We start from the raw sequence: 27,876 nt of genomic DNA, 5'->3' as shown, positions 1-27,876 counted from the left end.
CTGGGGGCCCCAAACTGGATCGAGAAGGGTTTGGGCCAGACCTGCAAGCAAAGGATGAGTGGGTAAAAATGGAATGCAAGGGCTGGGTGGTCCAAACTGGAACGAGAAGGGATCGAGACCAGACCTGTAAGGCAAAGGCTGGGGTGTCCAACCTGGAACGAGAAGTGTTAGTGCCAGGTCTGCCAGGAAAAGGCTGGGGAACCACTATGGAATGAGAAGGGTTTGGGGCCAGGGCTGCAAGGTAAAGGCTGGGGGCCCAAACTGGAACGAGAGGGAATCGAGGCAAGGCCAGCAAGGCAAACGCTAGGGGGGCAAAACTGGAAGGCAAAGTCTGGGGGCCCCAAACTGGATTGAGATGAGTTTGAGGCCAGGCCTGCAAGGCAAAGCCTGGGGTGGCCAAACTGGAACCAGAAGGGTTTGGGGCCTGGCCTGCAAGACAAAGGCTGGGGGGTAAAACTGGGAGTCAAAAGCTGGGGGGCTAATAGTGGAACGAGAAGGGTTTGAGGCCAGGCCTGCAAGGCAAAGGCTGGGGTGGCCAAACTGGAACCAGAAGGGTTTGGGGCCTGGCCTGCAAGGCAAAGGCTGGGGGGTAAAAGTGGGAGTCAAAGGCTGGGGGGCCAAAACTGGAACCAGAAGGGTTCGGGGCCAGGCTTGCAAGGTAAAGAGTGGGGGAGTGGCACTAAAACTGGAATGGGAAGAGTTGGTGGCCAGGCCTGCAAGGCAATAGTGGGGTGGCAAAAAAGGAAGGCAAAGGCTAGGGGTCCCAAACAGGAACAAGAAGGGTTTGGGGCCAGGCCTGGAAGGCAAAGCTTGGGGGGCCCAAACGGAACGAGAAGGGTTCAGGGCCAGGCCTGCAAGGCAAAGGCTGGGGGCCAAAACTGGAAAGAGAAGGAATCGTGGCCAGGCCTGGAAGGCACAAACCTGGGGGCCAGGTCTGGAAGGAGAAGGCTGGGGGCCAGAACTGGAATGAGAAGGATTTGGGGCCAGGCCTTGAAGAAAAGGGCTGGGTTGCCAAAACTAGGCCGAGAAGCATTTCGGGACAGGCCTGGAAGGCAAAGGCTGGGGGCCAAAACTGGCACGAGAAGGAATCAGAGGCAGGCCTGGGAGGCCATGGCTTTGGGGCCTCCAGACCTTACCTTCCAGGTCTGGCCCAAGACCCTTCTCTTTCCAGGTTTGGCCTCCCAGCCTTTACCTTTCAGTCTTTAAGGCCTGGACCCAAACCCTTCTCATTCCAGTTTTGGCCCCCCAGGCTTTGCCTTCCAATCCTGGAACCCCAGCCTTTGCCTTCCATGTCTTGCCCCAAACCCTTCTCATTCCAGCTAAGGCCCCCCAGGCGTACTCTTCCAGGCCTGGCCCTGAACCTTTCTTGTTCCAGGCCTGGCCCCCTAGCCTTAGCCTTTCAGGCCTGGCCCCCTAGCCTTAGTCTTTCAGGCCTGGCCCCAAACCCTGTTCGCTCCAGTTTAGGCCCCACAGGTTTACTCCTCCAGGACTGGCCCTGAGCACTTCTTGTTCCAGGCCTGGCCCCCCAGCCTTTGCCTTCCAGGTCTGACCCCAAACCCTTCTTGCTCCACTTTAGGCCCCCCAGGTTTACCCTTCCAGGCCTGACCCTGACCCCTTCTTGTTCCAGGCCTGGCCCCCTAGCCTTAGCCTTTCAGGCCTGCCCCCGAGCCTTTGCCTTCCAGGCCTGAAACTGAACCCTTCTCTTTCCAGGTTTGGCCTCCCAGCCTTTGCCGTCCAGGCCTGGCCTCAATTCTTTCTCGTTACAGATTCGGCACCTGAGCCTTTTTCTTCCAGGCCTGTTCCCAAACACTTGCCGTAAACCCTTCTCTTTCCATTTTTGCCACACACCCCCACCCCTCCCCGGCCCAGGCTTTGCCTTCTAGACCTGACTCAAAACCCTTCTCTTTCCAGTTTGGGCCTCCCAGCCTTTGAGTTACAGGCCTGGACCCCCAGTCCTTGCCTTCCAGACCTGGCCCCAAACCTTTATCTGTTCAGTTTGAGCCCCACAGTCTTTCCCTTCCAGGCCTGGTCGCAATCCCTTCTCCTTCCAGTTTTGCCCAGCAGCATTTGGCTTCCAGGCCTGGCCCCGAATCCTTCTCACTCCACTTTTGGCCCCCAGCCTTGAATTGCACGACTGACCCAGAACCTTTCTCTTTCCAGTTTTGGTCCGCCAGCTTTTGACTTCCAGGCCTGGTTCCCCAGCCTTTGTCTTCCAAGCCTTGCCAAGAACCATTTTGGTTCAAGCCTGGCTCCCCTAGTCTTTGCCTTCCAGACCTGGCCCCAAATGTTTCTCTTTCCAGTTTTGGCCCAGCAGCCTTTCCTGTCCAGGCCTGGCCACAAACCCTTCTCCTACCAGTTTTGTCCCCAAGCCTTTCCCTTCCATGCCTGGCCCGAACCCTTCTTATTCCAGCTTAGGCTTCCCTTTGCCTTTGCCTTTGCTTTGCTTTGCAGGCATGTCCCCAAACCATTCTCGTTCCAGTTTTGGCCTCCCAGGCTTTGCCTTCTAGGCCTGGCCTGAGCCCTTCTATTTCCAGTTTTGGCCCCCCTGCCTTTGCCTTCCAGTCATGGCCCCGTACCCTGCTATTTCCCGTTTTGTCCCACCAGCCTTTGTCTTCCAGGCCTTTCCTCGAAGCTTTCTCGTTACAGATATGGCACCTCAGCCTTTTTCTTCCAGGCCTATTTCCAAACCCACCTTGTTTCAGGTTTGGTCCCCCAGCCTTTGCATAACTGGCCTGGCTCTTACTCTTCTTCCAGTTTTGGTTCCCCAACATTTCCCTTCCAGGTCTACCCCAGAAACCTTCTCATTCCTGATTTGGCCCCCCAGTCTTTGCCTTCCTGGCCTGATCCCTAATGCCTCGAGTTCCTGTTTTGCTCCCCAAGCCTTTGCATACCAGGCCTGACCCCGAACCTTTCTTGTTCCAGTTCCGCCCCCCACCCCCGACCCCAGCCGTTGCCTTTCAGGCCTGGCCCCGAACCTGTCTCATTCCAGACTTGGCCCCCCAGCTTTTGCCTTCCAGAATTGGCGACCCAGCCGTTGTCTTCCAGGCTTGGTCCCGAACCCTTCTCAATCCAGTTTGGGGCCCATTGCCTTTCCCTTGCAGGCTTGTCCCCGAACACATCTCTTTCCAGTTTCGGCCCCCCAGCCTTTGCCTTCCAGGCCTGGCCATGAACCCTTCTTCTTCCAGTTTAGGCCACCCAGTCTTTGCCTTCCAGGCCTGGCCCCGAATCCCTCTGGTTCCAGGCCCGGTCCCCCAGGCTTTCCCTTCCAGGCTGGCCCCGAACCCTTCTCATTCTAGCTTTACACCCCCAGCCTTTCCCTTTCTGACCTTGCCCCGAACTCCTTCTCGTTCCAGTTTCATCCCCCCAGTCTTTGCCTTCCAGGCTAGGCCCGAACCCTTCTCGTTCCAGTTTGGGCCCCCCAGCCTTTGCCTTCCAGGCCCGGACCCCCAGCCCATGTCTTCCAGGCATGGCCCCAAACCCTTCTCGTTCACGTTTTGGCCCCCTAGCCTTTGTCTTCCAGGTCTGACCTGGCACCCTTCTCATTCCAGTGTCTGTACCACAGACTTTGACTTCCATCATAGAGGCAGCGTGGCTCAGTGGAAAGAGCCCGGATCCACTGATTCTCAGCTGTGTGACCTTGGGCAAGACACTTTACTTCTCTGTCCCTCAGTTACCTCATCTGTACAGTGGAGATGAAGACTGTGAGCCCTACTTGGGACAACCTGATTATCTGCCCCAGCGCTTAGAACAGTGCTTGGCACATAGTAAGCATTTAACAAATGCCAATATTATTATTATTATCATTATCCCTGTCCCAGTTACCTTCTCTACCACATTTTACCACCCCCCGATTTTTGCCTGGCCCCGAACAGTTTTCGCTCCAGTTTTGGCCCCCCAGCTTTTGTCTTGCAGGCCGGGCTCCGAACTCTCTTCATTCCAGTTTGGGCCTCCCAGCCCTTGCCTGGCAGGGCTGGCCCCGAACCGTTCTTGTTCCAGGTTTGGGCCCCCAACATTTGCCTTCTAGAACAGGCTCTGAACCCTTCCCTTTCCATTCTTGCCCCCCAGCTGTTGCCTTGCAGGTTTGGCCCCGAGCCCTATTTGAACCGGTTTTTGCCCCGCAGGCTTTACCTTCCAGGCCCGGCTCCCCAACCTTTGCTTTCCAAGCCTATCCCTGGACCCTTCTCTTTCCAGTTTTGGCCCCCCATCCTTTGCCTTTCTGGCCTGCCCAAGATCCCTTCTCGTTCCAGTTTAGGTCCCCCAGACTATGCATTCCCGGCATGGCCCCGAACACTTTTCATTCCTGTTTAGCCTCCACAGCCTTTGCCTGACAGTTCTGACCCCCCCAGCCTTTGCCTTCAAGGCCTGACCCCGAACCCTTCTCGTTCCAGTTTGGCCCCCCAGCATTTGCCTTCCAGGCCTGGCCCCAAACCCTTCTCGTTCTAGTTTTGGCCAAACAGCCTTTGCCTTCCAGGTCTGCCCCAGATCACTTCTAGTTCCAGTTTTGGCCCCGTAGCCTTTGGATCCCAGGCCTGGTCCCCCAGCAATTGTCTTCAAAGCCTGGCCCCAAACCCTTTACGTTCCAGTTTTGGGCAGTCAGGCTTTGCCTTCCAGGGGTGGCTCCGAACCGTTCTCGCTCCAGTTTTGGCCCCCTAGCCTTTTCATTCCATGCTTGGGCCCAAACCCTTCCCGTTTCAATTTTGCCCTCCAGCCTTTGCCTTCCATACCTAGCCCCAAACCCTTTTCACTATAGTTTAGGCCCCCCACGTTTACCCTTCCAGGACTGGCCCTGAACTGTTATTGTTCCAGGCCTGGACCCCACAGCCTTTGCCTTCCAGGTCTGGCCCCAAACCCTTCTCGTTCCAGTTTAGGCTTCCCTGGCTTACTCTTCCAGGCCTAGCCATGAACCCTTCTTTTTCCAGGCCTGGCCTCATAGCCTTAGCCTTTCAGGCCTGGGACCCAAGCCTTTACCTTCCATGCTTGGCCCCAAACCCTTCTTGCTCCAGTTTAGGCCCCCCAGGTTTACCCCCCAGGCCTGGCCCCGAACCCTTCTTGTTCCAGGCCAGGCTCCCTAGCCGTAGCCTTTCGGGGCTGGCCCCCCAGGCTTTGCCTTCCAGGCCTGAAACTGAAACTTTTCCTTTCCAGGTTTGGCCTTCCAGCCTTTGCCTTCCAGGTCTGGCCTCGACTCTTTCTCGTTACAGATTCGGCACCTCAGCCTTTATATTCCAGGCCTGTTCTCAAACCCATCTAGGTCCTGGTTTGGACCCCCAGCCTTGGCATAACGGGCCTGGATCCTTACCATTCTCCTTCCAGTTTTGGTTCCCCAACATTTCCCTTGCAGGACTGCCCCAGGTCCCTTCTCATTCCTGTTTTGGCCCCCCAGTCTTTGCCTTCCTGGCCTGATCCTTAATGCTTCGAGTTCCTATTTTGTTCCCCAAGCCTTTGCCTTCCAGGCCTGGCCCCGAACTATTCTTGTTCCAGTTTCCCCCCACCCCCAACCCCAGCCTTCGCATTCCGAACCTGGCGCCGAACCTTTCTCGTAGCAGTTTTGGAGCCCCAGGGTTTGTCTTCCAAGCCTGGCCTCCCAGCCACTGCTTTCCAGGACTGCCCCCGAACCCTTCGCATTCCAGTTTTGCTCCACTAGACTTTGCTTTCGAGGCCAGGTCCCAAACCCTTCTCGTTCCACTTTTGGTCCACCAGCTTTTGCCTTCCATGCCTGGAACTGTACCCTTCTCTTTCCAGTTCTGGCCCCCCAGCCTTTGCATTCCAGGCCTGGCCCCAAACCCTTCTCATTCCAGGTGTGGGCCCCAGGCTTTGCCTTCCCAGCCTGGAACCCAAGCCTTTGCCATCCAGGTCTGGTCTTAAATCCTTCTCATTCCAGCTTAGGCTCCCCAGGCTTACTCTTCCAGACCTGTCCCTGAAGCTTTCTTGTTCCAGGCCTGGCCTCCTAGCCTTAGCCTTTCAGGTCTGGTCCCCATTCCTATGCCTTTGAGGTCTGGTCCCAAACCCTTCTCATTCCAGCTTAGGACCCCCAGGCTTACTCTTCCAGGCCTGGCCCTGAACCTGTCTTTTTCCAGGCCTGGGTCCCCAGCCTTTGCCTTCCATGCCTGGCCCCAAACCCTTCTTGCTCCAGTTTAGGCCCCTCAGGTTTATCCTTCCAGGCCTGGCCCTGAAACCTTCTTGTTCCAGGCCTGGCCCCTTAGCCTTAGCCTTTCAGGCCTGGCCTCCCAGCCTTTGCCTTCCAGGCCTGGCCTCGAATCTTTCTCGTTACATATTCGGCACCTCAGCCTTTTTCTTCCTGGCCTGTTCCCAAACCATTGCCATGAAGCCTTCTCTTTCCATTTTTGCCACACACCCCCGCCCCTCCCAGGCCCAGGCTTTGCATTCCAAGCCTGACTTAAAACCCTTCTCTTTCCAGTTTTGGCCTCCCAGCCTTCGAGTTACAGGCCTAGACCCCCAGCCTTTGCCTTCCACACCTGGCCCCAAAGCTTTATCTTTCCAGTTTGGGCCCCACAGTCTTTCCCTTCCATGCAGGGTCGCAAACCCTTCTCCTTCCAGTTTTGCCCCCCAGCATTTGCCTTCCCGGCCTGACCCCGAATCCTTCTCACTCCACTTTTGGCCCCCAGCCTTTAATTGCAGGTCTGACCCAGAACCTTTCTCTTTCCAGTTTTGACCCGCCAGCCTCTGACTTCCAGGCCTGGTTCCCCAGCCTTTGTCTTCGAAACCTTGCCAAGAACTCTTTTTGTTTCAGGTCTGACTCCCCTAGTCTTTGCCTTCCAAACCTGACCCCAAAGGTTTCTCTTCCCAGTTTTGGCCCCGCAGCCTTTCCTGTCCAGGCCTGGCCACAAACCCTTCTCCTTCCAGTTTTGTCCCCCAGCCTTTGCCTTCCATGCCTGGCCCGAACCCTTCTTATTCCAGCTTGGGCCTCCCTTTGCCTTTGCCTTTGCCTTTGGCTTGCAGGCATGTCCTCGAACCATTCTCGTTCCAATTTTGGCCTCCCAGGCTTTGCCTTCTAGGCCTGGCCTGAACCTTTCTCTTTCCAGTTTTGGCCCCCAGCCTTTGCCTTCCAGGCCTGGCCCCAAACCCTGTTATTTCCGGTTTTGTCCCCCAGCCTTTGTCTTCCAGGCTTTCCTCGAAGCTTTCGCGTTACAGATATGGCACCTCAGTCTTTTTCTTCCAGGCCCGTTTCCAAACCCAACTTGTTTCAGGTTTGGCCCCCCAGCTTTTGCATAACTGGCCTGGCTCTTTACTCTTCTCCTTCCAGTTTTGGTTCCCCAACATTTACCTTCCAGGACTACCCTAGAAACCTTCTCATTCCTGTTTGGGCCCCCCAGTCTTTGCCTTCCTGGCCTGATCCCTAATGCTTCGAGTTCCTGCTTTGCCCCCCAAGCCTTTTTCTTCCAGATCGGGCCCTGAACCCTTCCCTTTCCAGGCCTGCCCCCCCGCCCCCAGCCTTTGCCTTCCAGGCCTGACCCCGAACCTTTCTTGTTCCAGTTCCCCTCCGCCACCCACCCCAGCCTTTGCATTCCGGACCTGGCGCCGAACCTTTCTCGTACCAGTTTTGGCGCCCCAGGTTTTGTCTTCCAAGCCTGGCTCCCCAGCCACCGCTTTCCAGGTCTGGCCCCTAACCCTTCTCATTCCAGTTTTGCTCCACTACACTTTGCTTTCCAGGCCTGGTCCCAAAACCTTGTCTTCCACTTTTGGTCCACCAGCCTTTGCCTTCCATGCCTGGAACCATACCCTTCTCTTTCCAGTTTTGGCCCCCAAGGCTTTGCATTCCAGGCCTGGCCCTGAACGTTTCTCATTTCAGGCCTGACCCCCAAGACCATTGCATTCCAGGCCTGGCGCCGAATCTTTCTCCTTCCAATTTTCGCCCCTGAGCCTTTGTTTTCTAGGCCTGGCCCCAAATCCTTCTCATTCCAGTTTTGGCCCCTCAGGCTTTGCCTTCCAAGCCTGGAACCCCAGCCTTTGTCTTCCAGGTCTGGTCCCAAACCCTTTTCATTCCAGCTTAGGCCCCCCAGGCTTCCTCTTCCAGGCCTGGCCCTGAACCCTTCTTGTTCCTGGCCTGGCTTCCTAGCCTTAGCCTTTCAGGCCTGGCCCCCAGCCTTTGCCTTCCATGCCCGGCCCCAAACCCTTTTCGCTCCATTTGAGTTCCCCCCAAGGTTTACGCTTCCACGACTGGCCCTGAACCCTTCTTGATCCAGGCCTAGCCCCCAAGTCTTTGCCTTCCATGTCTGACCCCAAACCCTTCTTGTTCCAGTTATGGCCCCCCATGCTTTGCTTCCAGTCGTGGCCCTGAACCCTTCTCTTTCCAGGTTTGGCCCCCGAGCTTTTGCCTTCCAGGTCTGGCCTGAAACCTTCTCGTTCCAGTTTTGCCCGTCACCAACCTTTACCTTCCAGCCCTGCCCCAGAACCCTTCTCGTTCTAGGATTGACCCCCCAGCTTATGCCTCCCAGGCATGACCCCGAACCCTTCTTATTCCAGGTCTGACCCCCCCCCCCCACCCAGCCTTTGCCTTCCAGGTCTTGCCCAAGACCCTTCTCTTACCAGGTTTGGCCTCCCAGATTTTTCCTTCCAGCTCTGGTCTAGAACCCTTCTTGTTCCAGTTTTGGTCCCCGAGCATTTGATTTCCAGGCCTGGCCCCAAACCATTCTCATTCCAGTTTTGGACCCCAGCCTTTGCATGCAGGCCTGGCCACTAACGATTTTTGTTCGAGGCCTGATCCTAGACCCCAGACTTTGCCTTCCAGGCCTGGCCCTGAACCCTTCTCATTCCAGGCCTGGCCTCCCCCAACATTTGCCTTCCAGGCCTGGCCCCGAACCTTTCTTGTTCCACTCCCCCCCGACCCCACCCCAGCCTTTGCATTCCAGACCGGATGCCAAACCTTTCTCGTACCAGTTTTGGCACCCCCGGGTTTGTCTTCCAAGCCTGGCCCCCCAGCAATTGCTTTCCAGCCTGGCCCCAAACCCTTCTCATTCCAGTTTTGCTCCACTACACTTTGCTTTCTAGGCCTGCTCCTAAAACCTTCTAGCTCCAGTTTTGGCCACCGAACCTTTGCCTTCCAAGTCTGGACCCCCAGCCATTGCCTTCCAGGCACGGCCATGAACCCTTCTCATTCCAGTATTGCCCCCCCACACCACCCTTTGCCTTTCAGGCCTGGCCCCGAACCCGTCTCATTCCAGGCCTGGCCCCCCAGCTTTTGCCTTCCAGAATTGGCCACCCAGCCTTTGCCTCCCAGGCTTGGTCCCGAACCCTTCTCAATCCAGTTTGGGGCCCCTAGCCTTTCTCTGGCAGGCCTGTTCCCAAACACATCTTTTTCCAGTTTCAGCCCCTCAGCCTTCGCATTCCAGGCCTGGCCATGAACACTTCTCCTTCCAGTTTAGGCCACCCAGCCTTTGCCTTCCAGGCTTGGCCCCGAATCCCTCTTGTTCCAGGACCGGTCCCCCACGCTTTCCCTTCCAGGCTGGCCCCGAACCCTTCTCATTCCAGTTTTACACCCGCAGCCTTTCCCTTTCTGACCCTGCGCCGAACTCTTCTAGTTCCAGTTTCATCCCCCCAACCTTTGTCTTTCAGACCTGGACCCCCAGCCCATGCCTTCCAGGCATGGCCCCAAACGCTTCTCGTTCAGGTTTTAGCAGCCTAGCCTTTGCCTTCCAGGTCTGACCTGGTACCCTTCTCATTCCAGTGTCTGTCCCACAGACTTTGACTTCCATCATAGAGGCAGCGTGGCTCAGTGGAAAGAACCCGGGCTTAGGAGTCAGAGGTCATGGATTCTAAACCTGGATCCGCTGATTGTCAGCTGTGTGACCTTGGGCAAGTCACTTCACTTCTCTGTCCCTCAGTTACCTCATCTGTTAAATGGGGATGAAGACTGTGAGCGTTACTTGGGACAACCTGATTATCTGCCCGAGCGCTTAGAACAGTGCTTGGGACATAGTAAGCACTTAACAAATACCAATATCATTATTATTATTATTATCCCTGTCCCAGGACCCTTCTCTACCATATTTTACCACCTTCCCATTTTTGCCTGGCCCCAAACCCTTCTCGTTCCAGTTTTGGCCCCCCAGCATTTGCCTTCCAGGCCTGGCCCCAAACCCTTCTCGTTCTAGTTTTGGCCAAACAGCCTTTGCCTTCCAGGCCTGCCCCAGATGACTTCTCGTTCCAGTTTTGGCCCCCTAGCATCCCAGGCCTGATCCCCGAGCAATTACCTTCAAGACCTGGCCCCAAGCCGTTTTCGTTCCAGTTTTGGGCAGTCAGGCTTTGCCTTCTAGGGCTGGCTCTGAACCGTTCTCGCTCCAGTTTTGGCCCCCCAGCCTTTTCATTCCATACTTGGGCACAAACCCTTCCCGTTTCAATTTTGCCCTCCAGCCTTTGCCTTCCGTACCTGGCCACAAACCCTTTTTACTCCAGTTTAGGCCCCAAGGTTTACCCTTTCAGGACTGGTCCTGAACCCTTCTTGTTCGAGGCTTGGCCGCCCCAGCCTTTGCTTTCCAGGTCTGGGCCAAACCCTTCTCGTTCCTGTTTAGGCCCCCCAGGCTTACTCTTCCAGGCCTGGCCATGAACCCTTCTTTTTCCAGGCCTGGCACCCTAGCCTTAGCCTTTCAGGCCCGGGCTCCCTGCCTTTGCCTCCCGGCCTGGCCTCGAATCTTTCTCGTTACAGATTCAGCACCTCAGCCTTTTTCTTCCAGGCCTGTTCCCAAACACTTGCCCTGAACCCTTCTCTTTCCATTTTTGCCACACACCCCCACTCCTCCCCGGCCCAGGCTTTGCCTTCCAGGCCTGACTCAAAACCCTTCTCTTTCTAGTTTTGGCCTGCCAGCCTTTGAGTTACAGGCCTGGACCCCCAGCCTTTGCCTTCCAGACCTGGCCCCAAACCTTTATCTTTCCAGTTTGAGCCCCACAGTCTTTCTCTTCCAGGCCTGGTCTCAAACCCTTCTCCTGCCAGTTTTGCCCCACAGCATTTGCCTTCCAGGCCTGGCCCCGAATCCTTCTTACGCTACTTTCGTCCCCCAGCCTTTAATTGCAGGACTGACTCAGAACATTTCTCTTTCCAGTTTTGGCCCGTCAGTCTTTGCCTTCCAGGCCTGGTTCCCCAGCCTTTTTCTTCCAAGCTTTGCCAAGAACCGTTCTTGGTTCAGGCCTGGCTCCTCTAGTCTTTGCCTTCCAGACCTGGCCCCAAACGTTCCTCTTTCCAGTTTGTGCCCCGCAGCCTTTCCTGTCCAGACCTGGCACAAACCCTTCTCCTTCCAGTTTTGCCCCCCAACCTCTGCCTTCCATGCCTGGCCCTAACCCTTCTTATTCCAGTTTGGGCCTCCCTTTGCCTTTGCCTTTGCCGTAGCCTTGCAGGCATGTCCCCAAACCATTCTCGTTCCAATTTTGGTCTCCCAGGCTTTGCCTTCTAGGCCTGGCCTGAACTTTCTCTTTCCAGTTTTGGCCCCCAGCCTTTAGCTTCCAGGCCTGGCCCACCTGCCTTTGCCTTCCAGTCCTGCTATTTCCCGTTTTGTCCCCCTCAGCATTTGCCTTCCAGGCCTGGCCCCAAACACTTCTCATTCTAGTTTTGGCCAAACAGCCTATGCCTTCCAGGCCTGCCCCAGATCACTTCTAGTTCCAGTTTTTGCCCCCTAGCCTTTGTATCCCAGGCCTGGTCTCCCAGGAATTGCCTTCCACGTCTGGCCCCAAACCCTTTTCGTTCCAGTTTTGGGCAGTCAAGCTTTGCTATCCAGGGGTGGCTCCGAACTGTTCTCGCTCCAGTTTTGGCCCCCTAGCCTTTTCATTCCATACTTGGGCCCAAACCCTTCCCATGTCAATTTTCCCCTCCAGCCGTTGCCTTCCATACCTGGCCCCAAACCTTTTTCGCTCCAGTTTAGGGCCCCCAGGTTTACCCTTCCAGGACTGGCCCTGAACCCTTCTTGTTCCAGGCCTGGCCGCCTCAGCTTTTGCCTTCCAGATGTGGCCCCAAACCCTTCTCATTCCAGTTTAGGCCCCCCAGGTTTACCCTTCCAGGCCTGGTCCTGAACTCTTCTTGTTCCAGGCCTGGCTCGCTAGCCTTTGCCTTCCAGGCCTGAAACCGAACCTTTCTCTTTCCAGGTTTGGCCTCCCAGCCTTTGTCTTCCAGGCCTTTCCTCGAATCTTTCTCGTTACAGATTCCGCACCTCAGCCTTTTTCTTCTAGGCCTGTTCTCAATCCCATCTCGTTCCAGGTTTGGCCAACCAGCCTTTGCCTAACTGGCTTGTCTCCTTACCCTTCTCCTTCAAGTTTTGGTTCTCCCACATTTCCCTTCCAGGACTGCCCCAGGTCCCTTTTCATTCCTGTTTTGCCCCCCCCCCCCAGTATTTGCCTTCCTGGCCTGATCCTTAATGTTTCGAGTTCCTATTTTGCCCCCCAAGCCTTTGCCTTCCAGGCCTGGCCCCGAACCTTTCTTGTTCCAGTTTACCCCCACCCCCGACTCCAGCCTTTGCATTCCAGACCTGGTGCCGAACCTTACTCGTACCAGTTTTGGCGCCCCGGTGTTTGTCTTCCAAGCCTGGCCTCCCAGCCATTGCTCTCCAGGACTGCCCCCGAACCCTTCTCATTCCAGTTTTGCTCCACTAGACTTTGCTTTCTAGGCCTGGTCCCAAAACCTTCTCGTTCCACTTTGGGTCCAACAGCTTTTGCCTTCCATGCCTGGAACTGTACCCTTCTCTTTCCAGTTCTGGCCCCCCAGCCTTTGCATTCCAGGCCTGGCCCCAAACCCTTCTCATTCCAGTTTTGGCCCCCCAGGCTTTGCCTTCCAAACCTGGAACCCCAGGCTTTGCCTTCCAGATCTGGCCCCAAAGCCTTCTCATTCCAGCTTAGCCCCCACCCCCAGGCTTAATCTTCCAGGCCTGGCCCTAAACCTGTCTTGTTCCAGACCTGGCCCCCCCAGGCTTTGTCTTACATGCCTGGCCCCAAGCCCTTCTTGCTCCACTTTAAGCCTACCAGGTTTACCCTTCCAGGCCTGGCCCTGAACCCTTTTTGTTCCAGGCCTGGCCCCAAACCCTTCTTGCTCCACTTTAAGCCTCCCAGGTTTACCCTTCCAGGCCTGGCCCTGAACCCTTTTTGTTCCAGGCCTGGCCCCATAGCCTTAGCCTTCCAGGCTTGGCCCCTCTGCCTTTGCCTTCCATTCCTGGCGCCGAACCCTGCTATTTCCCGTTTTGTCCCCCAGGCCTTCGTCTTCCAGGCCTTTCCTCGAATCTTTCTCGTTACAGATATGGCACCTCAGACTTTTTCTTCCAGGCCTGTTCTCAAAGCCATCTCGTTTCAGGTTTGGCCGCCCAGCCTTTGCCTAACTGGCCTGGCTCCTTACTCTTCTCCTTCCAGTTTTGGTTCCCCAACACTTCTCTTCCAGGAGTACCCCAGAAACCTTCTCATTCCTGTTTTCGCCCCCTAGTCTTTGCCTTCCTGGCCTGATCCCTAATGCTTCGAGTTCCTGTTTTGCCCCCCCCCAAGCCTTTGCCTTCCAGGCCTGGCCCCGAACCTTTCTTGTTCCAGTTCCCCCTCACGCCCACCCCCAGCCTTTGCATTCCAGACCTGGCACCGAAAATTTCTCGTACCAGTTTGGGCCCCCCAGGGTTTAATTTCCAAGACTGGCCCCCTAGCCATTGCTTTCCAGGTCTGGCCCTGAACCCTTCGCAATCCAGTTTTGCTCCACTACATTTTGCTTTCTAGGCCTGGTCCCAAAACCTTCTAGTTCCAGTTTTGGCCACCGAGCGTTTGCCTTCCAAGTCCGGATCCCCAGCCAATGCCTTCCAGGCATGGCCACGAACCCTTCTCATTCCAGTATTGCTCCCCCCAGCCTTTGTCTTTCAGGCCTGGCCCCGAACCCGTCTCATTCCAGGCCTGTCCCCCAGCTTTTGCCTTCCAGAATTGGCCACTCAGCCTTTGCCTTTCAGACTTGGTCCCGAACCCCTCTCATTCCAGTTTGGGGCCCCAAGCCTTTCCCTTGCAGGCCTGTCCCCGAACACATCTCTTTCCAGTTTAGGTTACCCAGCCTTCGCCTTCAAGGCCTGGCCTGAACCCTTCTTGTTCCAGTTTAGGCCACCCAGCCTTTCCCTTCCAGGCATGGCCACGAATCCCTCTTGTTCCAGGCCCAATCCCCAAGGCTTTCCCTTCCAGGCTGGTCCCGAACCCTTCTCGTTCCAGTTTTACACCCTCAGCCTTTCCCTTTCTGACCTTGCCCCGAACTCTTCTCGTTCCAGTTTCATCCCCCCAGTCTTTGCCTTCCAGGCCAGGCCCGAACCCTTCTCGTTCCAGTTTGGGCCCCCCAGCCTTTGCCTTCCAGGCCTGGACCCCCAGCCCATGTCTTCCAGGCAGGGCCCCAAACCCTTCTCGTTCAAGCTTTGGCCCCCCAGCCTTTGCCTTCCAGGCACCCTTCTCATTCCAGTGTCTGTCTCACAGACTTTGACTTCCATCACAGAGGCAGTGTGCCTCAGTGGAAAGAGCCCAGGCTTGGGAGTCAGAGGTCATGGATTCTAATCCTGGATCCACTGATTGTCAGCTGGGTGACCTTGGGCAAGTCACTTCACTTCTCTGTCCCTCAGTTACCTCATCTGTAAAATGGGGATGAAGACTGTGAGCCCTACTTGGGACAACCTGATTATCTGCCCCTGCCCTTAGAACAGTGCTTGGCACATAGTAATCACTTAACAAATACCAATATTATTATCATTATTATCCCTTTTCCAGGACCCTTCTCTACCATATTTTACACTCCCCCGCGATTTTGTCTGGCCCCGACCACTTCTCGCTCCAGTTTTGGCCCCCTAGCCTTTGCCGTGCAGGCCGGGCTCCAAACTCTCTTGATTCCGGTTTGGGCCTCCCAGCCTTTGCCTGGCAAGGCTGGCTCCGAACCTTTCTTGTTGCAGGTTTGGCCCCCTAACCTTTGCCTTCTAGGACTAGCTCCGAACCCTTCCATTTGCATTCTTGGCCACCCCCCAAGCTGTTGCGTTGCAGGTTTGGCCCCGAGCCCTATTAGAACCGGTTTTGGCCCCTCAGCCTTTGCCTTCCAGGCCTGGCCCTGAACCCTTATTGCTACAGATTGGTCACCCCAGCCTTTGCTGCGTTTCAGACCTGACCCCAAACCCTTTTCATTGCAGCTTTGGCCCCCCAACCTTTGCCTTACTGGCCTGCTCAAGATCCCTTCTCGTTACAGTTTAGGGCCCCCAGCCTCTGCATTCCCGGCATGGCCCCGAACACTTTTCGTTCCTCCACAGCCTCCACGGCCTTTGCCTGACAATTCTGACCTCCCCAGCCTTTGCCTTCAAGGCTTGACCCTGAACCCTTCTCGTTCCAATTTTGGCCCCCAAGCGTTTGCCTTCCAGACCTGGCCCCAAATACGTCTCGTTCTAGTTTTGGCCAAGCAGCCTTTACCTTCCAGGCCTGCCCCAGGTCACTTTTGGTTCCAGTTTTGGTCTCCTGGCCTTTGCATCCCAGGCCTGGTCCCCCAGCTATTGCCTTCAAGGCCTGACCCCAAAACCTTTTCGATCCAGTTTTGGGCAGTCAGGCCTTGCCTTCCAGGGCTTGCTCCCAACCGTTCTCGCTCCAGTTTTGCCCCCCCCCCAGCCTTTCCATTCCATGCTTGGGCCCAAACCCTTCCCGTGTCAATTTTCCCCTCCAGCCTTTGCCTTCCATACCTAGCCCCAAACCCTTTTCACTCCAGTTTAGGCACCCCAGGGATACCCTTCCAGGACTGGCCCTGAACTCTTCTTGTTGCAGGCCTGGCCGCCTCCGCCTTTGCCTTCCAGGTCTGGCCCCAAACCCTTCTCGTTCCAGTTTAGGCCCCCCAGTCTTACTCTTCTGGCCTGGCCAGGAACCCTTCTTTTCCCAGGCCTGGCCCCCTAGAATTAGCCTTTCAGGTCTGGGCCCCCAGCCTTTGCCTTCCATGCCTGGCCCAAAATCTTTCTTGCTCCAGTTTAGCGCCCCCAGGTTTACCCTTCGAGGCCTGGCCCTCAACCCTTGTTTTTCCAGGCCCGGTGCCTCCAGCCTTTGCCTTCCAGGTGTGGCCCCAAACCCTTCTTTCTCCAGGTTAGGCCCCCTCGGATTTCCCTTCTAGGCCAGGACCTGTACCCTTCGTGTTCCAGGCCTGGCCCCCTAGCCTTAGCCTTTCAGGTTTGCCTTCCAGATCTGGCCTTGAATCTTTCTCGTTAACAGATTCCGCACCTCAGCCTGTTTCTGCCAGGCCTGTTTCATACCCTTGCCCTGAGCCCTTCTCTTTCCATTTTTGCCACACACCCCCGCCCTTACCCGGCCCAGGCTTTGCCTTCCAGGCCTGGTCCAAAACCCTTCTCTTTCCAATTTTGCCCTCCCAGCCTCTGAGTAACAGGTCTGAAGCCCCAGTCTTTGCCTTCCACACCTGGCCCCAAAGCTTTATCTTTCCAGTTTGAGCCCCACAGTATTTCCCTTCCAGGCCTGGTCGCAAACCCTTCTCCTTCCAGTTTTGCCCCCCAGCATTTGCCTTCCAGGCCTGGCCCCGCATCCTTCTCACTTCACTTTTGGCCCCCGGCCTTTAATAGCAGGTATGACTCAGAACCTTTCTCTTTCCAGTTTTGGCCCTCCAGCCTTTGACTTCCAGGCCTGGTTCCCCAGCCTTTGTCTTCCAAGCCTTGCCAAGATCCTTTCTTGATCAGGCCTGGCTCCCCTAGTCTTTGCCTTCCAGACCTGGTTCCCCAGCCTTTGTCTTCCAAGCCTTGCCAAGATCCTTTCTTGATCAGGCCTGGCTCCCCTAGTCTTTGCCTTCCAGACCAGGTCCCAAACTTTTGTCTTTCCAATTTTGGCCCCGTAGCCTTTCCTGTCCAGGCTTGGCCACAAACCCTTCTCCTTCCAGTTTTGCCGCCCAGCCTTTACCTTCCATGACTTGCCCGAACCCTTCTTATTCCAGGTTAGGCCTCCCTTTGCCTTTGCCTTTGCCTTTGCCTTTGGCTTGCAGGCATGTCCCCGAACCATTCTCGTTCCAATTTTGGCCTCCCAGGCTTTGTCTTCTAGACCTGCCCTGAACCTTTCTCTTTCCAGTTTTGGCCCCCCAGCCTTTGCCTTCCAGGCCTGGCCTACCTGCCTTTGCCCTCCAGTCCTGTCCCCCAATCCTGATATTTCCGGTTTTGTCCCCCCAGCCTTTGTCTTCCAGGCCGTTCCTCGAAGCTTTCTCGTTACAGATATGGCACCTCAGCCTTTTTCTTCCAGGCCTGTTCCCAAACCCATGTTGTTTCAGGGTTGACCCCCTAGCCTTTGCCTAACTGGCCAGGCTCCTTACTCTTCTCCTTGCAGTTGGGGTTCCATAAAATTTCCCTTCCAGGACTACCCCAGAAACCTTCTCATTCCTGATTTGGCCCCCCAGTCTTTGCCTTCCAGGCCTCATCCCTAATGCTTCGAGTTCCTGTTTTGCCCCCCAAGCCTTTGTCTTCCAGGCCTGGCCCTGAACCCTTCTCGTTCCAGGGCTGGCTCTCCCAGCCTTTGCCTTCCAGGCCTGGCTCCTCCAAACTTTGTCTTCCAAGCCTGGCCCCGCACCTTTCTTGTTCCAGTTCCCCCTGACCCCCCACCCCAGCCTTTGCATTCCAGACCTGGCACGGAACCTTTCTCGTACCAGTTTTGGCCCCACAGAGTTTGTCTGAAAAGCCTGGCCCCCCAGCCATTGCTTTCCAAGTCTGACCCCGAACCCTTCTCTTTTCAGTTTTGCTCCACTACACTTTGCTTTCCAGGCTTGGTCCCAAAACCTTGTCGTTCTACTTTTGATCCATCAGCTTTTGCTTTCCATGCCTGGAACCGTACCCTTCCCTTTCCAGTTTTGGCCTCCAGCCTTTGCATTCTTGTCCTGGCCCAGAACTTTTCTCGTTTCAGGCCTGTCCCTCCCACCATTGCCTTCCAGGCCTGGCCCCGACCCTTTCTCGTTCCAATGGTGGCCCCTGAGGCTTTGTCTTCTAGGCCTGTCCCCAAACCCTTCTCATTCCAGTTTTGGCCCCCCAGGTTTGCCATCCAAGCCTGGAACCCCAGCCTATGCCTTCCAGGTCTGGCCCCAAACCCTTTTCCTTCCAGCTTAGGCCCCCCAGGCTTACTCTTCCAGGCCTGGCCCTGAAACCTTCTTGTTCCGGGCCTGAATCCCTAGCCTTAGCCTTTCAGGCCTGGACCCCCATCCTTTGTCTTCCATGCCTGGCCCCAAACCCTTTTCACTCTAGTTTAGGCCCCCCAGGTTTACCCTTCCAGGACGGGCCCTGAACCCTTCTCGTTCCAGGCCAGGCCCCCCGAGCCTTTGCCTTCCAGGACTGGCCCCGCACCTTTCTTGTTCCAGTTAACCCCCACCCCCGACCCCAGCCTTCGCATTCCTGACCTGTCCCCGAACCTTTCTCGTACCAGTTTTGGCGCCACAGAGTGTGTCTTAAAAGCCTGGCCCCCCAACCATTGCTTTCCAAGTCTGGCCCCAAACCCTTCTCATTCCAGTTTTGCTCCACTACACTTTGCTCTCCAGGCCTGGTCCCAAAACCTTCTCGTTCCACTTATGGCCCACCAGCTTTGGCCTTCCATGCCTGGAACAGTACCCTTCTCTTTCCAGTTTTAGCCCCCCAGCCTTTGCATTCCAGGCCTGGCCCTGAACGTTTCTCGTTTTGCCCCCCGCCAGCCTTTGCCTTCCAGCCCTGCCCCAGTTCCCTTCTTTTTCCAGGATTGGCCCCCAGCCTATGCCTCCCAGGCATGGCGCCCCAGTCTTTGCCTTCCAGGTCTGGCCCCGAACCGATCCTGTTCTAGTTCTGGCCCCCTGCCTTTGTGTTCCAGGTCTGGCCCAAGACCGTTCTCTTTCCAGGTTTGGCCTCCCAGCCTTTAATTTCCAGCCCTGTCCAGAACCCTCTTTGTTTCAGTTTAGGCCACCCAGCCTTTACCTTCCAGGCCTGGCCACGAATCCCTCTTGTTCCAGGCCTGGTCCCCCAGGCTTTCTCTTCCAGGCTGGCCCCGAACCCTTCTCATTCCATTTTTACACCCCCAGCCTTTCCCTTTCTGACCTTGCCCCAAACCTTTCTCGTTCCAGTTTCATCCCCCCAGTTTGGCCTTCCAGGCCAGGCCCGAACCCTTCTCGTTCCAGTTTGAGCACCACAGCAATTGCCTTCCAAGCCTGCACCCCCAGCCCAAGTCTTCCAGGAATGGCCCCAAACCCTTCTCTTTCAGGTTTTGGCCCCCTAGCCTTTGCCTTCCAGGTCTGACCTGGCACCCTTCTCATTCCAGTGTCTGTCTCACAGACTTTACCTTCCACCATAGAGGCAGCCTGGCTCAGTGGAAAGAGCCCAGGCTTGGGATTCAGAAGTCATGGATTCTAATCCTGGACCCACTGATTGTCAGCTGTGTGACCTTGGGCAAGTCACTTCACTTCTCTGTCTCTCAGTTACCTCATCTGTAAAATTGGGATGAAGACTTTGAGCCCTACTTGGGACATCCTGATTATCTGTCCGAGTGCTTAGAACATTGCTTTGCACATAGTAAGCACTTAACAAATACCAATATATTATCATTATTATCCCTTTCCCAGGACCCTTCTCTACCATATTTTACCAGGCCCCCCCCCCATTTTTGCCTGGCCCCGAACACTTCTCGTTCCAGTTTTGGCCCCCCAGCATTTGCCTTGCAGGCCGGGCTCCGAACTCTCTCCATTCCAGTTTGGGCCTCCCAGCCTTTCCCTGGCAGGGCTGGCCCCGAACCCCTCTTGTTCCAAGTTTGGCCCTCCAACCTTTGCCTTCTAGGATTGGCTCCGAACCCTTCCCTTTCAATTCTTGGCCCCCGCAGCTGTTGCCATGCAGGTTTGGCCCCGAGCCGTATTTGAACCAGTTTTGGTCCCTCAGCCTTTACCTTCCGGGCCCGGCTCCCCAACCTTTGCTTTCCAAACCTGACCCTGGACCCTTCTCTTTCCAGTTTTGCCGCCCCCCGCAGTCTTTGCCTTCCAGGCCTGACCTTGAACCCTTGTTGCTACAGATTAGTCACCCCAGCCTTTGCTGCGTTTCAGACCTGACCCCAAACCCTATTCTTTCCAGTTTTGGTCCCCCAACCTTTGCCTTTCTGGCCTGCCCAAGATCCCTTCTCGATCCAGTTTAGGCCCCCCAGCCTCTGCATTCCCGGCATGGCCCCGAACCCTTCTCGTTCCAGTTTTGGCCCCCCAATATTTGCCTTCCAGGGCTGGCCCCAACCCTTTCTCGTTCTAGTTTTGTCCAAACAGCCTTTGCCTTCCAGGCCCGCCGCAGATGACTTCTCGTTCCAGTTTTGGCCCCCTAGCCTTTGCATCCCAGGGCTGGTCACCCAGCAATTGCCTTTAAGACCTGGCCCCAAACCCTTTTCTTTCCAGTTTTGGGCAGTCACGCTTTGCCTTCCAGGGATGGCTCCGAACCGTTCTCGCTCCAGTTTTGGCCCCCCAGCCGTTTCATTCCATTCTTGGGTCCAAACCCTTCCCGTTTCAATTTTGCCCTCCAGCCTTTGCCTCCCATATCTAGCCCCAAACCTTTTTCACTCCAGTTTAGCCCCCCGAGGGATACCCTTCCAGGACTGGCCCTGAACCCTTCTTGTTCGAGGCCTGGCCCCCCCAGCCTTTGCCTTCCAGGTCTGGCCCTAAACCCTTCTCGTTCCAGTTTAGGCCCCCCAGGCTTACTCTTTCTGGCCTGGCCATGATCCTTTATTTTTCCAGGCTTGGCCCCTAGCCATAGCCTTTCAGGCCTGTGCCCCCAGCCTTTGCCTTCCACGCCTGGCCCCAAACACTTCTTGCTCCACTTTAGGCCCCCCAGGTTTACCCTTCCAGGCCTGGCCCTGAACCCTTCTTGTTCCTGGCCTGGCCCCCTAGCCTTAGCCTTTCAGGCCTGAAACCGAACCTGTCTCTTTCCAGGTTTGGCCTCTCAGTCTTTGCCTTCCAGGCCTGGCCTCGAATCTTTCTTGTTACCAATTCAGCACCTCAGCCTTTTTCTTCCAGGCCTGTTCTCAAATCCATCTCGTTCCAGGTTTGACCCACCAGCCTTTGCCTAACTCGCCTGGCTCCTTCCCCTTCTCTTCCCAGTTTTGATTCCCCAACATTTCCTTTCCAAGACTACCCCAGATCCCTTCTCATTCCTGTTTTGATCCTCCAGTCTTTGCCTTCCAGGCCTGATCCCTAATGCTTTGAGTTCCTGTTTTGACCCACAAGCCTCTGTCTTCCAGGGCTATTCCTGAACCCTTCTCGTTCCAGGCCTGCCCCCCCCCAGCCTTTGAGTTCCAGGCCTGGCCCAGAACCTTTCTTGTTCCAGTTCCCTCCCCCACCCCCCAACCTTTGTATTCCGGACCTGGCACCAAACCTTTCTCGTACCAGTTTTGGCGCCCCAGGGTTTGTCTTCCAAGCCTGGCCTCCCAGGCATTGCTTTCCAGGACTGGCCCCGAACCCTTCTCATTCCAGTTTTGCTCCACTAGACTTTGCTTTCCAGGCCTGGTCCCGAAGTCTTCTCGTTCCACCTTTGGTCTACCAGCTTTTGCCTTCCGTGTCTGGAACCGTAGCCTTCTGTTTCCAGTTTTGGGCCCCCAGCCTTTGCATTCCAGGTCTGCCCCCAAACTCTTCTTATTCCAGCTTAGACAGCCCAGGCTTACTCTTCCAGGCCTGGCCCTGAACCTTTCTTGTTCTAGGTCTGGCCCCCTAGCCTTAGCCTTTCAGGCCTGGCCCCCCAGCCTTTGCCTTCCATGCCTGGCTCCAAACCCTTTTGGCTCCAGTTTAGGCCCCCCAGGTTAACCCTTTCAGCACTGGCCCTGAACCCTTCTTGTTCCAGGCCTGGCCCCCCCAGGCTTACTCTTCCAGGCCGGGCCATGAACCCTTCTTTTTCCAAGCCTGGCCCCCCAGCCTTTGCCTTCCATGACTGGCCCCAATCTCTTCTCGCTCCAGTTTAGGCCGCCCAGGTTTACCCTTGCAGGCCTAACCCTGAACCCTTCATGTTCCAGTCCTGGCCCCCTAGCCTTAGACTTTCAGGCCAGGCCCCCGAGCCTTTGCCTTTCAGGCCTGAAACCGCACCCTTCTCTTTCCATTTTTGACCTCCCAGCCTTTGCCTTCCCGGCCTGGCATCAAACCCTTATCGTTCCAGTTTGGGCCCCTCAACCTTTGCATTCCAGGGCTGGCCCCGAACGCTTCTTATTGCGGTTTTGGCCTCCCAGGCTTTGCCTTCCCGTCCTGCCCCTGAACCCTTCTCTTTCCAGGTTTGGCCCCCACGTTTTTGCCTTCCCGGTCTGGCCTGAAACCTTCTCGTTCAGGTTTTGCCCCCAGCCAGCCATTGCCTTCCAGCCTTGCCCCAGAACCCTTCTCGTTCCACGATTGGCCTCCCATCCTTTACCTTCCAGCCCTGTCCAGAACCCTTCTTGTTCCAGTTTTGGCCCCCGAGCCTTTGCCTTCCAGGCCTGACCCCAAACCATTCTCGTTGCAGTTTTGATCCCCAACCTTTGCCATCCAGGCCTGGTCATTAAAGTTTCTCCTTCGAGACCTGACGTTTGACACCAGACCTTGCCTTCCAGGCATGGGCCTGAACCCTTCTCGTTCCAGGCCTGGCAACCCCCAGCCCTTGCCTTCCAGGCCTGGCCCCGAACCTTTCTTGTTCCAGTTCCCCCCCACCCCCACCCCAACCTTTGCATTTCAGATCTGGCGCCAAACTTTTCTCGTACCAGTTTTGGCGCCCCAGGGTTTGTTTTACGAGCTTGGCCCCCCAGCCATTGCTTTCTAGGTCTGGCCCCGAGTCCTTTGCATTCCAGTTTTGCACCACTACACTTTGCCTTCTAGCCACTACACTTTGCCTTCTAGGCCTGGTCCCTAAAGGTAGTTCCAGTTTTGTCCACCGAACCATTGCCTTCTAAGTCCGGACCCCCAGCCATTGCCTTCCAGGCATGGCCACGAACCCTTCTCATTCCAGTATTGCCCGCCTAGCCTTTGCCTTTCAGGTCTGGGCCCGAACCCGTCTCATTCCAGGCCTGCCCCCCTAGCCTTTGCCTTCCAGAATTGGCCACCCATCCTTCGCCTTCCAGGCTTGTTCCCCAGCCCTTTTCAATCCAGTTTGGGCCCCCTAGCCTTTCCTTGCAGGCCTGGCCCCGAACACTTATCTTTCCAGTTTTGGCCCTCCAGCCTTTGCCTTCCAGGCCTGGCCATGAACCCTTCTTGTTCCAGTTTAATGCCACCTAGCCTTTGCCTTCCAGGCCTGGCCACGAATTCCTCTTATTCCAGGCCTGGTCCCCCAGGCTTTCCCTTCCAGCCTGGCCCCGAACCCTTCTCATTTCAGTTTTACACCCCCTGCCTTTCCCTTTCTGACCTTGCCCCGAACTCTTTTAATTCCAGTTCCAGGCCAGGTCCGAACCCTTCTCGCTCCAGATTGGGCCCCCCAGCTTTTGCCTTCCAGGCCTGGCTGAAAAATCCTGTCGTTCCATGTTTGGACCCCCAGCCTTTGCCTTCCAGGCCTGGACCCCCAGCCCATGTCTTCCAGGCATGGCCCCAAACCCTTCTCGTTCAAGCTTTGGCCCCTAGCCTTTGTCTTCCAGGTCTCACCTGGCACCCTTCTCATTCCAGTGTCTGTCCCACAGACTTTGACTTCCATCATAGAGGCAGCGTGGCTCAGTGGAAAGAGCCCAGGCTTGGGAGTCAGAGGTCATGGATTCCAATCCTGGATCCACTGATTCTCAGCTGTGTGACCTTGGGCAAGTCACTTCACTTCTCTGTCCCTCAGTTACCTCATCTGTAAAATGGAGATGAAGACTGTGAGCCCTACTTGGGACAACCTGATTATCTGCCCCTGCCCTTAGAACAGTGCTTGGCACATAGTAAGCACTTAACAAATACCAATATTATTATTATTGTTATGCCTGTCCCAGGACCCTTCTCTACCACATTTTACCACCCCCCGATTTTTGCCTGGCCCCGAACAGTTCTCGTTCCAGTTTTGGCCCCCCAGCCTTGGCCTAGCAGGCCAGGCTCCGAACTCTCTTCATTCCAGTTTGGGCCTCCCAGCCTTTGCCTGGCAGGGCTGGCCCCGAACCCTTCTTGTTCCAGGTTTGGCCCCCCAACCTTTGACTTCTATGATTGGCTCTGAACCCTTCCCTTTCCATTCTTGGCCCCCCAGCTGTTGCCTTGCAGGTATGACCACGAGGCCTATTTGAACCGGTTTTGGCCCCTCAGCCTTTACCTTCCGGTCCCGACTCCCCAACCTTTGCTTCCCAAACCTATTCCCTGGACCCTTCTCTTTCCAGTTTTGCCCCACCTTCCCAGCCTTTGCCTTCCTGGCCTGGCTCTGAACCTTTATTGCTACAGATTAGTCACCCCAGCCTTTGCTGTGCTTCAGACATGACCCCAAACCCTTTTCTTTCCAGCTTTGGCCCCCCAACCTTTACCCCCCTGGCCTGCCCAAGATCTCTTCTCATTCCAGTTTAGGCCCCCCAGCCTCTGCATTCCCGGTATGTCCCCGAACATTTTTCGTTCCTGTTTTGCCTCCACAGTCTTTGCCTGACAGTTCGGACGACCAGCCTTTGCCTTCAAGGCCAGACCCCGAACTCTTCCCCTTCAGTTTTGGCCCCACAGCATTTGCCTTCCAGGCCTGGCACCAAACACTTCTCGTTCTAGTTTTAGCCAAACAGCCTTTGCCTTCCAGGCCTTCGCCAGATCACTTCTAGTTCCAGTTTTGTCCCCGTAGCCTTTGTATCCCAGGCCTGGTCCCCCAGCAATTTCCTTCAAGCCCTGGCCCCAAACTCTTTTTGTTCCAGTTTTGGGCAGTCAGGCATTGCCTTCCAGGGGTGGCTCCGAACCATTCTCGCTCCAGTTTTGGCCCCCGAGCCTTTTCATTCCATGCTTGGGCACAAACGCCTCCCGTTTCAATTTTGCCCTCCAGCCTTTGCCTTCCATACCTGGCCCCAAACCCTTTTCACTCCAATTTAGGCAGCACAGGCTTACTCTTCCAGGCCTTGCCTTGAACCGTTTTTTTTCAGGCCTGGGCCGCCAGCCTTTGCCTTCCATGCCTGGCTCCAAACTCTTCTTGCTCCCGTTTAGGCCCCCCAGTATTATCCTTCTAGGCGTGGACCTCAACCCTTCTTATTACAGGCCTGGCCCTCTAGCCTTAGCCTTTCAGGCCTGGCCCCCCAGCCTTTGCCTCCCAGGCCTGAAACCGAACCATTCTCTTTCCAGGTTTGGGCTCCCAGCCTTTGCCTTCCAGACCTGGCCTCGATTCTTTCTGGTTACAGATTCGGCACCTCAACCTTTTTCTTCCAGGCCTGTTCTCGAACCCATCTCGTTCCAGGTTTGGCCCACTAGCCTTTGCCTAACTGGCCTGGCTCCTTACCCTTCTCCTTCCAGTTTTGGTTCCCCAACATTTCCCTTCCAGGACTGCACCAGATCCCTTCTCATTCCTGTTTTGGTCCCCCAGTCGTTTCCTTCCTGGCCTGATCATTAATGCTTCGAGTTCCTATTTTGCCCCCCAAGTCTTTGCCTTCCAGGCCTGGCCCCGAACCTTTCTTGTTCCACTTTCTCCCCACCCCCCACTCCAGTCTTTGCCTTGCAGACCTGGCCCCAAACGTTTCTCTTTCCAGTTTTGGCCCCGCAGCGTTTCCTGTCCAGTCCTGGCCACAAACCCTTCTCCTTCCAGTTTTGCCCCCCAACCTTTGGCTTCCATGCCGTTTCCAAACCCAACTTGTTTCAGGTTTGGCCCCCCAGCCTTTGCCTAACTGACCTGGCTCCTTACTCCTCTCCTTCCCGTTTTGGTTCCCCAACATTTCCCTTCCAGGACTACCCCAGAAACCTTCTCTTTCCAGTTTCGGCCCCCCAGCCTTTGCCTTCCAGGTCTGGCCATGAGCCCTTCTTGTTCCAGTTTAGGCCACCCAGCCTTTGCCTTCCAGGCCTGGCCACGAATCCCTCTTATTCCAGGCCCGGTCCCCCAGGCTTTCCCTTCCAGGATGGCCCCAAACCCTTCCAATTCCAGTTTTACACCCCCAGCCTTTCCCTTTCTACCCTTACCCCGAACTCTTCTCGTTCCAGTTTCATCCCCCCAGTCTTTGCCTTCCAGGCCAGGCCCGAACCCTTCTCGTTCCAGTTTGGGCCCCCCCGATTTTGTCTTCCAGGCCTGGCTGAAAAATCCACTCGTTCCAGTTTGAGCCCCCCAGCCTTTGCCTTCCAGGCCTGGAACCCCTGCCCATGTCTTCCAGGCATGGCCCCAAACCCTTCTCGTTCAGGTTTTGGCCCCCTAGCCTTTGCCTTCCTGTTTGGGCTCCCCAACATTTCCCTTCCAGGATTACCCCAGAAACCTTCTCATTCCTGTTTTGGCCCCCCAGTCTTTGCCTTCCTGGCCTGATCCCGAAGGCTTCGAGTTCCTGTTTTGCCCCCCAAGCCTTTGCCTTCCAGGCCTGGCACTAAACCCTTCTCGTTCCTGGCCTGGCACCCCCAGCCTTTGCCTTCCAGGACTGGCCCCGAACCTTTCTTGTTCCTGTTCCCTCCCAACCCCTACCCCAGCCTTTGCATTCCAGACCCGGCACCGAACCTTTCTCGTACCAGTTTTGGGGCCCCAGGATTTGTCTTCCAAGCCTGGGCACCCAGCCATTGCTTTCCAGTTCTGACTCCGAACCCTTCTCATTCCAGCTTTGCCCCACTACATTTCGCATTCCAGGCCTGGTTCTAAAACCTTCTCGTTTCACTTTTGGTCCACCAGCTTTTGCCATTCTTGCCTGGAGCCGTACCCTTCTCTTTCCAGTTTTGGCCCCCCAGCCTTTGCATTCCAGGCCTCGCCCTCAACCTTACTCGTTTCTGACCTGACCCACCGAAACATTGCATTCCAGGCCTGGCGCCGAAACTTTCTCATTCCAATTTTGGCCCCTAAGCCTTTGTCTTCTAGGCCTGGCCCCAAATCCTTCTCATTCCAGTTTTGGCCCCTCAGGCCTTGCCTTCCAAGACTGGAACCCCAACCTTTCCCTTCCAGATCTGGCCCCAAACCCTTTTCATTCCATCTTAGCCCCCCCAGGTTTACTCTTCCAGTCCTGGCCTTCACCCCTTCTTGTTCAAGGCCTGGCCCCCTAGCCTTAGCTTTTCGGGCCTGGCCTCCCAGCCTTTGCCTTCCATGCATGGCCCCCAACCCTTTTCGCTCCAGTTTAGGCCCTCCAGGTTGATCCTTCCACCACTGGCCCTGAACCCTTCTTTTTCCAGGCCTGGCCCCCAGACATTGCCTTCCAGGTCTGGCCTCAAACTCTTCTCGTTCCAGTTTAGCTTCCCCAGGCTTACTCATCCAGGCCTGGCCATGAGGCCTTCTTTTTCCAGGCCTGGCCCCCCAGCCTTTGCATTCAATGTCTGACCCCAAACCCTTCTTGCTCCCGTTTAGGCTCCCAGGTTTTGCCTTTCAGTCCTGGCCCTGAACCCTTCTCTTTCCAGGTTTCGCCCCCGAGTTTTTGCCTTCCAGGTCTGGCCTGAAACCTTCTCGTTCCAGTTTTGCCCCCCACTCGCCTTTGCTTTCCAGCCCTGCCCCAGAACTCTTCTCGTTCCAGGATTGGCCCCTCACCTTATGCCTTCCAGGCATGGCCACCCAGCCTTTGCCTTCCAGGTCTGGCCCCAAACTCTACCTGCTCCAGTTCAGGGTCCCCAGGTTTACCCTTCCAGGCTTGGCCCTGAACCCTTCTTGTTCCTGACCTGGCCCCCTAGCCTCTTCCTTCTAGGACTGGCCCCCAGCCTTTGCCTTCCAGACCTGAAACCGAACCCTTCTCTCTGCAGGTTTGGCCTCCCAGCGTTTGCCTTCCAGACCTGGCCTCGAATCTTTCTCGTTATAGATTCGGCACCTCAGCCTTTTTCTTCCAGGCCTGTTCCCAAACCCTTGCCCTGAATCCTTCTCTTTCCATTTTTGCCACACACCCCCGCCCCTCCCTGTCCCAGGCTTTGCCTTCCAGGCC

The sequence above is a fragment of the Ornithorhynchus anatinus genome, unplaced genomic scaffold, assembly GCF_004115215.2.
Source record: "Ornithorhynchus anatinus isolate Pmale09 unplaced genomic scaffold, mOrnAna1.pri.v4 scaffold_82_arrow_ctg1, whole genome shotgun sequence".
Lineage (NCBI taxonomy): Eukaryota > Metazoa > Chordata > Mammalia > Monotremata > Ornithorhynchidae > Ornithorhynchus > Ornithorhynchus anatinus.
Note: the sequence above shows the minus strand (reverse complement) of the source record.